Source organism: Furipterus horrens, unplaced genomic scaffold (assembly GCF_987537825.1).
Source record: "Furipterus horrens unplaced genomic scaffold, mFurHor1.1.pri manual_scaffold_13, whole genome shotgun sequence".
NCBI lineage: Eukaryota > Metazoa > Chordata > Mammalia > Chiroptera > Furipteridae > Furipterus > Furipterus horrens.
Genome location: NW_028327183.1, coordinates 35556852 through 35569315, shown reverse-complemented (window position 1 = coordinate 35569315; position 12464 = coordinate 35556852). Strand labels below are relative to the sequence as shown.

Below are 12464 nucleotides of genomic sequence, written 5' to 3'. Positions count from 1 at the left end.
CATATAACAGTCCAAGAAAGCATGTGCCGTGTTGCACTGGGTCATGCATGGTTCTTTATCGTCTCTTCAAAGCCGCATGGTTCTCTCCCTGCAAATGGCTGCCGCCTTATTTTTAAATCCCTGTCTGTGACCTGTGAGGCAGTGGGTGTGGTAACTGGTTCTGACCATCTGCAGAACCTCGCACAGGCCACTTATGCTCTTTCCTCACCATTCTATGGTCAAAACCCCTCCCATCTCCTTGGGGCCTTGGAAGAACCAAAGCTATTTGCATAACTATGACACTAGCTACCAGCCATAGATATGCAAAGGCATCTTGAAAGCTTTCCCCTTCCCCCATTCCCCAAACCACAGGCTGTGGGGAATTTTGGGGCCCTGCTCTGTAACATTATTACCTGCCTCAAGAACTTTTGAGAGACTCTAATAAGATAATAGAAGTAAAATGCTTAGGCTGGGCTTGGGCACACAGTGAGTGCCAATCACTGTTTTAGCTATTATTATAGGTCCCAGGTGGTAAGGGAGGAGTGTTTAATTAAGCATCCATAGATCATGATTTCAACAACCATGCTATACAAGATGCTGGAAATCAGATACTGGGAAAATACAGCCAGGAGAAACAAACATTTTAGAATGCTTGTCATGTCTCCATGCTGGTTTTATTTAGCTTTAATTGTTTTTGCATACCATTTATTAAGCAAATTCTTAAAATGAGAAGGCAATGCATGCTTGCTTGGAAAGAGACCAAAGAAGGGAGGAACTGGAAAGATTTCATTTGGCTCCACAGTCAGGCCTATAAGGACAGTCCTCCAAACAGGTTAGGTTTGGTATAGCTAATTTTTTTCTGTTTTATGTATTGGTATTATGCATTTTTTTGCTTTTATTTAAAAATATTTTTAAACACTTATGTATGAATAATTTTATAGGAAACAACTAGCCTTGCCCCTGATGCCTGAGAAAAGGAAGGGCAGGAGTTGGGAAACAGGCCCTGCAAGGACCAGACATCTCTAGATAAAGCACCTTCTCACAGAGGCCCACACTGCAGTGCGGGAGGCTTGCAGGTCCACAATGACAAGTTGGTTGGGACAACCCTCAACTTTTTGTGTTTTTGTTTGTTTTGATTTTTATTACATTAAATCATGGAGGGTGCAAAAGAGACAAGGTCTTGCTTATGTTACCCAGGTTGGAGTGCAGTGGCTGTTCACGGGTGTAATCCCGCTACTGATCAGTCTTAGAGTTTTGACCTGCTCCATTTCCCGACCTGAGTCAGCTCACCCCTCCTTAGGCAACATTGTTGTCCCCTACTCCTGGGAAGTTCCCATACTGATGCCTACCTTAGTGCGGACTCACAAATGGCATAGCACACTACAGCCCAGAGCTCCGGGGCTCAAGAGATCCTCTGCCTCAGCCTCCTGAGTAGGTGGGACCATAGGCCTGCACAACCATGCCTGGCCATTCTCAACTCTTGTACATTCAGCAGACCACTACCTGTTCTGAGAAATGAGAGCAAGAGTCTGGTTACCCACTACTACATCACCCAAGAGAAAAGACAGACACTGAAAGAAATGTACAAGAATGTTAATAGTGTTACAGAAACGGGAGAGTCCAAAAAGCCCCATTTTGTGGCTGGGGGATGGGGAGAAGGAAGCAGCTTTCAGAATGCCTCCACATGCCTGAGGCTGGTGGCTAGTGTCTTTTTTATGCAAAATGGCTTTAATGCACCCAAAGCCTCAGGTAGATGGGAGGGGTCTTGGACCAGGGATGATATGGAGAAAGCACACAGAGCCTGCGTGAGATTCTGTGAATGGTCAGAACTGGTTACCTCACCCACTGCATCAGAGGACGTAGTCAGGGATTTAAAAATAAGCGGCAGACATTTTAACTGAGGCTGAGGCTGACTGTGCGGATTTAACTGGGGACAGGCTGACCATGTGAATTTAACTGGGAATGATGATGTAGTTTTAAGGAAGGGACATACCTTGCTGCTTTGAAAAGGAACAGACTGATCATGTGGATTACAAAATGACTATACAGTTTACAAGGAGGCTGAGAATCCAGGAGGTTCTGGATTAAAAGCTGGTGGACTCGATAACACAGATGAGGTCTCCCCTATCAGAATTGAATGGTTGGCAGCTACTGGTAAAGCTGAACTGTGTTTGGAAAGTAGGGAAAGGGTTTCTCTAACTTTTCTAAAACTAGCCTGGTTTGGTAGGGGGAGGCAAGGATATGTGTTTATGGGTGTTTTAAAGAACATAAGACTTAACAACAGAAATCCGCAAATAACTAAATCTATATAACTGTTAAAGAATTCTTTTTCTTTTCACTAAACTCTGGTATTGAGAGTTATAATTTTGGCGGCGGGCAATCGGGCCCCTGACTAAAGAGCCCGTGGGTTTGTTTTCAATTGGAGCAGCCCAGGGGTTCTGTAACAATAGCAGCTTTAGTCATAGTAGCCTAAATCTTGAAACAACCCAAATATCCATCAACAATATAATGATTAAATAAATTGTGATATATTCATAAAATGAAATACTACATGACAATGAAAACATGCAAACTATTGCTACAAGCATCAACATGGATGCCTTTCCATTAATAGGAATTTCAGAAACAGGCAAAATTAATCTATGGTGCCAGAGGTCAGAATAGTGATTACCTCTAGTGGGTAATTACTGGGAGCTTCTGAAGGGTGAAAAGTATTCTATATTTTAAAATGAGTGGTGATGGTATATATATGAAACATTAATTATGCTATAAATTTAAGATTTATGCATGTTATTGTATGTGTGTTATACCTTAGTAAATATTAAAAAATACAAATTTAATGACAAGTTGCAATATATCATCAACATTAAAACTATTTTACAGCTTTATTGAAGCACAATTGATATATAAGAAACTGCACATATTTCAAGCATACAGTGTGATATTTGATATTGACATATGTGTATACCCATGAAACCATTACTACAAACAGGCTAACCAACATATCCATCACTTCCAAGTTTCCTTGTGCCCCTCTCCACAAGCCACCCATCCTCATGACTTTAACATTTTTTGTTAACATTTTTCACAAATAAAACTTTTGCTGAACATTTTCTTTTAGGAATTATGACAGACAAGCAAGGAGACCTTAGGCCCCATTTCTGGCATAACTAGGGAGGGTCTAAAAGACCAGACCATGGCTTGAGAAGAAAGGCTCCCAGTATAATGAAAGCCAAATGGGTCTAGGCCGAAGCCAGAGGGAGTGCCCACGGTTATGACTTCAGGCAGAGCCCGCCAGTACCAGAGGCTCCTCCAGATGAGCAAACAGTGGTCACTTGACTGGGATCTGAAGAGTGGGATGCACAACCTGGCAGCTGGAACGTTGCTGGACCTGCCTGGCATTGATTTGGAGACAGGGGAGATTGTAAGGTGCATTGTAAGGGTTTTCTTGCTATCTCCCCTGGCCTGCTGGGGCAGGGCAAGGCAGGTTAAACAGCTCCATAAGCACACAGTCCTCTGAATGAGAAACTTCAGTGGAAACCAGGGATATTTCCTGCAGGGCAGAAGCAAAAGCTTCCCTCTCTCCCCCCAAAGCTCATGGGTCAGAGGTAACTAGAAGTGTTTAGAGCTGATGGGTTGGGGTGGACACCTGATGTTTGCAAGTTACTTTTGATGCATGAAAAGTAAGAAGCAAGTACAATGAAATGTTAATGAGAATTTAGGAAGTGGCTATACAGGTGTTCACTATACAGTTCCTTCAACTTTCCTGTGTATTTGAAATTTTTCATTCAACAGATGTTGGAAAAAGGATCCAAATGTACAAAGTTATCAAAAGACAAAAAGAGAAAAGCAACCTTAAAACAATCTCAGATGAAGACTGCTCAACTGAAAATGCTGCTGGGCTAGGAAGCCTAACAAACCCAAAGAATAAATTATAGAATAAGTAAATAAATAAAAAGAAAATAAATAAAGTAGAAAATAAATACATAGAGTAATAATAAAATGTACACTTGGAAACCAGAGAACATGAAAGACAATGAGACGATCTTAAAGGCAGTGGAAATAAAAGATAGTTATTGATATGAAATCAAAATTTTTGCTGATTTCTCAACAGCAAAAATGAGAACAAGAAGCCAGAAGATCATGCCTCCTATGGGCTGAGAAAAAGTTGTTGCCAGCCCAGAACTCTCTTCCCCACAGTCTCTCAAAGCTGGAGATGAAATAAACACATTTTTGGACAAATAAAAACTGAAATATTGTGTTATAAACAGATCCTCAGATCCTTAATAGAGGAAATTCTAAATAATTTGAATCTGCAGAAAGGAGCAATACCTGAGAGAAGATATGAGCTGTCAGGTGGAATAATGAACAATAGAAGTGACCAATATGTGGGCAGATCTAAATGGACAGTGAGAGAGTAAAACAACTAATTTTTGTTTTTCAGATTAAAAAATAGGGAAATTTTACTCATAAGAATAGATGCAAAAATCCTAAAAAAATTAGCAAACTGAATCTTGCATTTGGGTTTATGACCAAAATACAAGGATAGTTTAACACAGAATATCAATGAATGCAATTCAACACATTAACACACCCAAAGATGCAAGGAAAACATTTCTAAAAGTTTCAAGATTGGTTTTTTTTTAAAGAATTTATTTATTTGTTTGTTTATTTGTTTATTTATTTTTAGAGAGAGGAAAGGAGAAAGAGAAACACCACTGTGTGGTCGCCTCTCACTTGCGCCCCCAACTGGGGACCTGACATGCAACCTAGTTATGTGCCCTGACTGGGAATCAAACAAGAGACACTTGGCTTGCAGGCTGACGCTCAAGATTGGTTTTTGATTAAAAACTCCTAGAGAACTATAAATAGAAGGGTATTTTAACAGACAAATGGCATATGCACTAAGGGTTAAATGGCATATGCACTAAAAGGAAAACTAGAAAGTAGAGTATAAAACAAAATGGATAAGAGAAAAGATAAGATTAGATAAGTCCATAAATACCCAAAAAAGAGAAACCAGAAAATACAGCAGTGAAAAAGCATTAAAGAAATAGAAGAAAAATCCCCACAAGTGAAAGAAATTAGAAGTCCAGCACAGGTGTTAAAATATGATAATAATACTCAGAACATCGGTTCTAAAAGTTTTCAGAAAGAAAAAAGAAAATTATATGCTGGAAACTCTGGGGAAAAGCTATTTAACCTATACTTTATCAAACTATCAATTTTCAGATATACAGTGTCTAAAAAATTGCCTCCCAAGCAATTCTGAAGGTTAGGACTCTCTCAGGAAGCTCCTGGAAGATATTTCCACAAACAAAACAAAAACGAAACGAAACAAAAAAACTAACCAACAAAAACAAACAAAACAATACAAAAAAACCAACCAACCAACTAAACAAAAACAAACAAAACAAAACAAAACAAAAAAACAAGGAAAGAGAAAATGGGATAATTAACATACATGATGGTGAAGGGAAGTTCCAGCCTGAAATCTCGGCAGCTGGCTGAAAGAACAGCCAGTTCAGCTTAGAGCAGAAGAACAAAAATATTGGAGGTTAAATTATTCAGAGGGGAACAAAAAGGGCAAATTTTAGCTCTAGTTGTTAAGAAAACAAAAAGGTTATGTGACAATGAAATGTAAGTCACAGCGCACTATATAGCAAAGCTCTGACATTTTCCTAAACATAATATAATCGCTGAACATTGACAATAAAAATCTTGAAATAACTTTTGGGGATGGATGGAAGGGAAGGTAATATGTGTCTGGGAGAGGAGTGGTAAAAACTAATTTATCATCATCTAGTAAAAAGTAAATTGGTAATGTATAAAACTAAAAAATCAAGACTACATACAAACTTATTATTTGTAAACATGAAGATCAAAATAGACATATGCACCAAAAAAAGCATGGCTAATTCTGGAGAGTAGAATCAGGAATGAGAAAACATGGGGTAAAGGAGACATCGTCGGCAGCCGTCCGTCTCGAGAGACGATGGTGTAGCTTCTTAAGAGTCTATCTGCACCGCCGAGAATGGCTGTGCAGTCCGACTCGGGAGTGACACGGTATCTGTCTCCTCTCGTGTTGAATCGACATCTTGCGATGACGCTGGAGTGTCCTCTCCAGTGAAGCTGAAGCTACAGAGCCTGGGCAGGGTGATATGGAGGGTCTGCTGTTGCCCATGCAGCAGACCCCCCCTCTCTTCGCAGCTGAAGGGTCCAAGGGAAAGACGGAGTCGATACAGCTTGGCTTCAGGTGCGCCACAGGAGTTGCCGGTGTTGACTACAACGTCAAACCGCCTTAGGGACTCCGGCTCCGGATTTTCTGTCGGGGTTTACTCCCTTAGCCTTTCCCCTGAAGAGGTATGCCGCAAGGCAGCGGAGGTTTTTTGGAGTCAGAGTTTTCCTTCTCTGATGTGCCCTGACTGGAAGATCGAACCAGCGACACTTAGCTCGCAGGCCGACGCTCAATCCACTGAGCCAAACCAGCCAGGGTTAAAGGAGACAACAGCTTGTTGAAATATGTCACTTTTTCTATTAAAATTTCTATTGAAATTAAAATTGAAAAAGTCTGCATTTATTGGTCCCAATAATTTCAATTCTAAGAATCCAAGTGATGGAAGTACAGTAGTCCCTTGCTATATCACGGTTCACTTATTGCAGCCTCACTGTATCGCGGGATTTTTAAAAATATTATATTTCATTATTCATCACGGATTTTTTGCTGTATTGCAGGATTTTGCGGTACTGTATATGTAGTTAAAGTTACGTAGGTTTAAAGTGTAGAATAAACGTAAGGTTCCTACTTTGCGGGAGGGTCTAGAACATAATACCCGCAATAAGTGAGGCAATACTGTACATGATATGCCTAAACATTTTCGTACATAATACTCTTTATTTTTACCCAAGCACTCATGTAAGTTTCTTCCCTAGTGATCTGAGAATGGGGAAACAAAGTTTTTCTTTCCTTTATCCTGGGGTGTAGTTCCTAAAGCACTTCACCTTGTTACCATTGCTCTTCCCTCAGCCTGCCTATCATCAGTCTTGGTGACCAGTGATGGTGGCCTCTTCACCTGCCATCATCTGCCCCTCATGAGGCCTCCTGCAGCCTGGATGTCAGACATTGATTCCTGATGCCAGGGCAGCATGGGCTCAGCAGGAGTCTTGGCCACATCCCCACCCTGCACAGGCACTGCAGGTTCTTGGATGGCCAGGACTCAAGGAAGAAGGTGGGAAGCAAGCCATGGGAGAAGGGCAAGCTTAGCTGGTCAGGAGGAGTGGGCTCAAGATGGGGCCTCATTCTGATGGGCAGAAACATGAGATGAAGCCAGAGCACATCATTTCACATCCTTCCTACATCTCAGCTGTCTAGGGAGGAGAGTTGTTTAGGGACCCAAGAAGAAAGGTTTCTGAGTCCAGAGGAGTAAGGGCACTTGACAGGAGAAAGAGGGGAGCAGGAAGGCACTGAATCAAAGAGTCAACATTCAGAGGTTTACTGAATTCTCTAAAGAACAACATAGCATTTCCTTGGATCAGGAAATATTCAGACTTTTAACTTCCGTTTTCTGCACCATTGAGAGGAACAGAAAAGGAATGGAATGCAGGAGATTTAGCAATCATTTGAGAAGATAAAATCATCTCCCTCCCCGTGGTTCTGACAGTATTCTTTTCTACATACCCCGTCTGCCACAGCTGTTGGTTCAGAGGTTAGAACCTTGCCCCCCATACCACCTGCAGACTCGTGGTTGTGGCCAATTACTCTTCTGAGTCTGCTTCCTCCCTCTCAGATTTTATTTCACAAATCCCTTCACCTTATTCATAATTCACTCATTCCACAAATATTTTGTTAAAGCATTAGAGATACAACAAGAAATACTATCATAATTGCTACCAAATATTGAGAATTTACTCCACACCTAGTGAATCTTCTATAGAAAATGAGAAATGATATAGGTCAGTGGACATTTGGTAGCAGATTAACTGAGAATTCCAGAATGACAAAACAAACCCTCAACTTGGGGAGGAGAATGGAGAAGGAAGAACAAAGACAAAATCCGAGGGAATGTTCTCATGTGGTGAGGAAAGAGCAGCCAGAAGTGGGATATTGACACATCCTGGACATAGTGCTGAGAAACTCAGGAAATCAATTTCTTGTTCTAATTCTTCCTGACTCGTTTTGCAAATTTCAACATAACCATTTACCTCTCTTGTCACTTATTTTTCCACATCTGTACCAAGGTAATCTAATGCAGGTGGGTATTGTGGAAATGAAATAATGCACATAAAAGTGCATTGGAAATTTCAAAATGCTCTATAAATGGGAAAGGATAAATATTTTTCAGAGTTCCTCCTGAAATGCTGAGTTTCTCTCTTCTTCAGGTACCTTTTTTCTTGAGGTTCAGTTTATTGGGTCTACCACCAGCTGGGGTCTGCCCAGGTCATGTAGCAGTTCTGGAAGATGCATCATGTGTTGCATTCTGCCAGGAGAGAATCAACACATCTCCTGCTCTCCAGAAGCCTGGACTGGTGAGGCACCATCACCAGTCCTGGAGCACCGATCAGGTAGCATCATCACTGAGCATCTGCAAGGGGGATTACAATTACTGTTGAAGGAGTTGGTGCTTGACCTGGGTCTTTGAAGTCCTTTGAATATGTGATAACACTTCTTCAGTGTTTCATATTTTCACATTTGTCCTGACTTAATTATAACCAGGAAGACGCTGAGGTCTGGGGTCTTGTACTCCCAGAGATCCGTGGGTGTGGGGTTTATGCCCTTCTCCACCTACACCAGGCAGTGGGGGTCTGCGCAGCACAGCTCCACTCATGCACAAGGTTCTGCAGTGTGGAATTGTTACAGAACCCCTGGGCTGCTCCAATTGAAAACAAACCCACGGGCTCTTTAGTCAGGGGCCCGATTGCCCACTGCCAAAATTATAACTCTCAATACCAGAGTTTAGTGAAAAGAAAAAAGAATTGTTTATTTAATAGTTATATAGATTTAGTTATTTGAGGATTTCTGTTGTTAAGTCTTATGTTCTTTAAACACCCATAAGCACATATCCTTGCCTCCCCCCTACCAAACCAGGCTAGCTTTAGAAAAGTTAGAGAAACCGTTTCCCTGCTTTCCAAACACAGTTCAGCTTTACCAGCAGCTGCCAATCACTCAGTTCTGATTGGGGAGACCTCGTCTGTGTTATAGGGTCCACCAGCTTTTAATCCAGAACCTCATGGAGTCTCAGCCTCCTTGTACACTGTATAGTTAGTCCTTTTGTAATCCACATGGTCAGTCTGTTCCTTTTCAAAGCAGCAAGGTATGTCCCTTCCTTAAAACTGCATCGTCAGTCCCAGTTAAATTCACATAGTCAGCCTCAGCCTCAGTCAAATCCGCACAGTCAGCCTGTGCCCAGTTTAATTCACATGGTCAGCCTCAGCCCCAGTTGAATCCGCATGGTCAGCCTCAGCCTCAGTTAAATCCGCATGGTCAGCCTGGCTAAAATGTCTGCCGCTCATTTTTAAATCCCTGACTACGTCCTCTGATGCAGTGGGTGCAGTAACCAGTTCTGACCATTCACAGAACCTCACGCAGGCTCTGTGTGCTTTCTCCATATCATCCCCTGGTCCAAGTCCCCTCCCATCTACCCGAGGGATGCATTAAAGCCATTTTGCATAAAAAAGACACTAGCCACCAGCCTCAGGCATGTGGAGGCATTCTGAAAGCTGCTTCCTTCTCCCCATCCCCCAGCCACAAACCCTGGGGATTTTTGGACTCCCCTGTTTCTGTAACAGAATGAGCTGGATTCATGGAGGCTCTCAACCTTAGCTGCACATTAATAAAATCCTCAGGTGCCCTGGCTGGTGTGGCTCAGTGGATTGAGCACTGGCCTGTGAACCAAAGGGTTGCTGGTTTGATTCCCAGTCAGGGCACATGCCTGGGTTGTGGGCCAGGTCCCCAATTGGGGGCCTGTGAAAGGCAACTACACATTGATGTTTCTCTCCTTCTCTTTCTCCCTCACTCCCTTCCCCTCTCTAAAAATAAATAAAATATTAAATAAATAAAGAGTGTTCATCCCATCATGAGGACTCTACCTTATAAAAAATAAATAAAATAAAATCCTTAGGGGAGTTTTTAACAATCCAGTTCTCAGGATTGTTAAAATCAAACTCAGGGTGGTGGGGGGTGCCCTTGCATCAGGGATTTTTTAAGTTCCTTGGGTGATTTTAACAAGCAATGAAGACTGAGGACCACTAAGCTGGAGTGCCTCTCAAGCGTCAATGTTCACATGAATGGTCTGGAGTCTTGCCAAAATGCAGATTTTATTGAGCAGTTTTGAGTTTGGGGTCTGAGATTCCGCTTTTCTTGCAAGATATCAGGCAATTGTGGTGCTGCAGGTAACGGAACCACAGTGGCAGAAGGGAGCTGGAACTCAGGCAACCCTCCCAGGCGACGGGGATTGTGGTTTTTGCGTCCTCTGGTGGCCAAACACTCCCTTGCAGCACCCAGCAGAGAAGAATGGAGGTTAGAAGCTTCCTCTAATAAGATACAATTTCTGGAGTATTTACAGATTCTTCTCCAAAGCCCAGCCACCAGCATCTTCATTTCATCCTCATAGTAACCTTAGTAGAGCCCAGCCATAACTGCCTGGACTTCGGACCCATAAAACTGTGAAGTAATAAATGGGTATGGTTTAAGCTGCTAAATTTGTAGAAATTTGTTTTGCAGCAATAGAAAATGAACACAGGGATATTTATAGGCTAATAACAGGACAATGAGGATCCTAAGCCCACAAGCTTGGCCAGTGACCCGCACCCTTGTCTCTTCTCTCAGTTTAGGTAGATCTGTTCCCAACTCCTGCCCCAGTGGGAGAAGAGGTAGAAAGGACTGTACTTCCATTTGTCAACATTTATACCTGCTGCCTCTTTTTTCATGACTGTACACATCTGCTTACTTACTGATGTCTGTTGTCAGTAACACTCATGAAAGTTCAAGGATGGCAGGGGGTTAGTTTACTCTCTGTGGCAGATTGTGTTTTCCAAAGATGAATTCCATCCCAAGTGCCCTTCTTACCATATGACCTTGAGACTCCTCCATCAAGATATGCGATCTATGTTTCCTTCTCTTGAATCCAGCTGACCTGAGACAATGGTGGAAACAATGCTAGGTGATTTTCATGGTTAAATCATAAAAGGTGATACACTCTGTCTGTCTTTCTCTCAGGATGCTCCTCCTGGGAACCCAGGCACCATGCTATGAGAAAGCCCAAGCAACGACATAGAAGGGCCACCTCTGGGCATCCTGGCTACAGCTTGAGCTGAGAGACAGCACCAATTATAGGCATGTGAGTGAGAAAGACTTCAGATTACAGCTCCCTGCCTTCAAGCCTTGCTAGATGATGCTGAGGAGAGCAGACACGTCTAAATTGCGGGACTTGGAGCAAAAATACACGTTGCTTTAAACCATTAAACCTTGGGATGGCTTGTTATGTGGCAATAGGCAAATGGAACACTCTCAGACTCTCCCCCAAGACAATACACTGAATTTGATGAGGTGTAGGAGTGGGGGTGAGGAAACCCTGGTTTTAATGAATTAAAAGTGAGTAACGTATTTTCATTAATGACTATTACAAAAAATATTTTATTTTTAGAGAGGGAAAGAGAGAAAGTAGGAGAGGGAGGGAAACACTGATGTGTGAGAGAGAAAAATCTACCAGTTGCCTGTTACACTCCCCCAGCCAGGAACCTGGCCTGAAACCCAGGCACGTGCCCAGACCAGGATGGTACCCAACCCACTGAGCCACATCAGCGAGGGCTAATTACTATTTTTAAAAGGCAGTCTCCTTAGAGATTAAGTCTAGTGCTTATAAACTGTTAGGAAATCAACCCTAAAATGTTTTAGAAAGACTGGCATTTTTCTAACTTTTCTTGTCATTTAATTCATTTAAAAAGTTGTCTCCTTAAATAATTCTCAAGAACAATCTAGACAAGAGGGAATTATAGATTTAGGTATTTTTCTCCAGGTACTTCTGTACTTATGGGAAGCAGACTTCTAGGCAGGCCTTCAATGATCCCATCCCATCTCCTATATTGGTGCCCTTGTATAATTTCCTTCCCTTCACCATTGCTCTGGTTTCCTGACTTTCTTCTGACCAATAGACTATGGCAAAGGGGATGGGATGTCACATTCATGATTAGGTTACAAAAGATTGTGCCTTCTCTCTGCTAGCAGACTTTCTTAATTGTCCTATTGGCTTGCACAGTTGGATGACACAGCTGCCATGTTGGACAAGAGGACTTGAAAGCAGCCTCTGGCCAACAGCCAGCAAAGAACTGAGGCCCTCAGTCTCACAGCCTGTGAGAAACAGAATGAATTTGGAAGCAGCTCTTTTCTAGCTGGCATCTTGGAGAGACCCTGAGCAGGGGAGCAGGTGAAGCTGTGCTTGGACTCCTGACACACAGAAACTGGAGATAATAAATGTGTATTGTTCTAA

General features: G+C 42.2%; 1 long non-coding RNA gene and 1 other non-coding gene across 2 annotated transcripts in view; one reads left to right on the top strand and one right to left on the bottom strand.

The window, feature by feature from the left end:
* LOC149994485 (uncharacterized) overlaps positions 1-12464 on the top strand; it is a 21412-nt gene extending 8948 nt beyond the window's left edge. Inside the window, exons 3-4 of the long non-coding RNA XR_016507832.1 lie at positions 11195-11315; positions 12234-12464. This is a non-coding gene — a long non-coding RNA (uncharacterized LOC149994485). The remainder of the gene's footprint in view (positions 1-11194; positions 11316-12233) is intronic.
* On the bottom strand, positions 1147-1447 carry LOC149994486 (signal recognition particle RNA). The gene has a single exon (XR_016507914.1).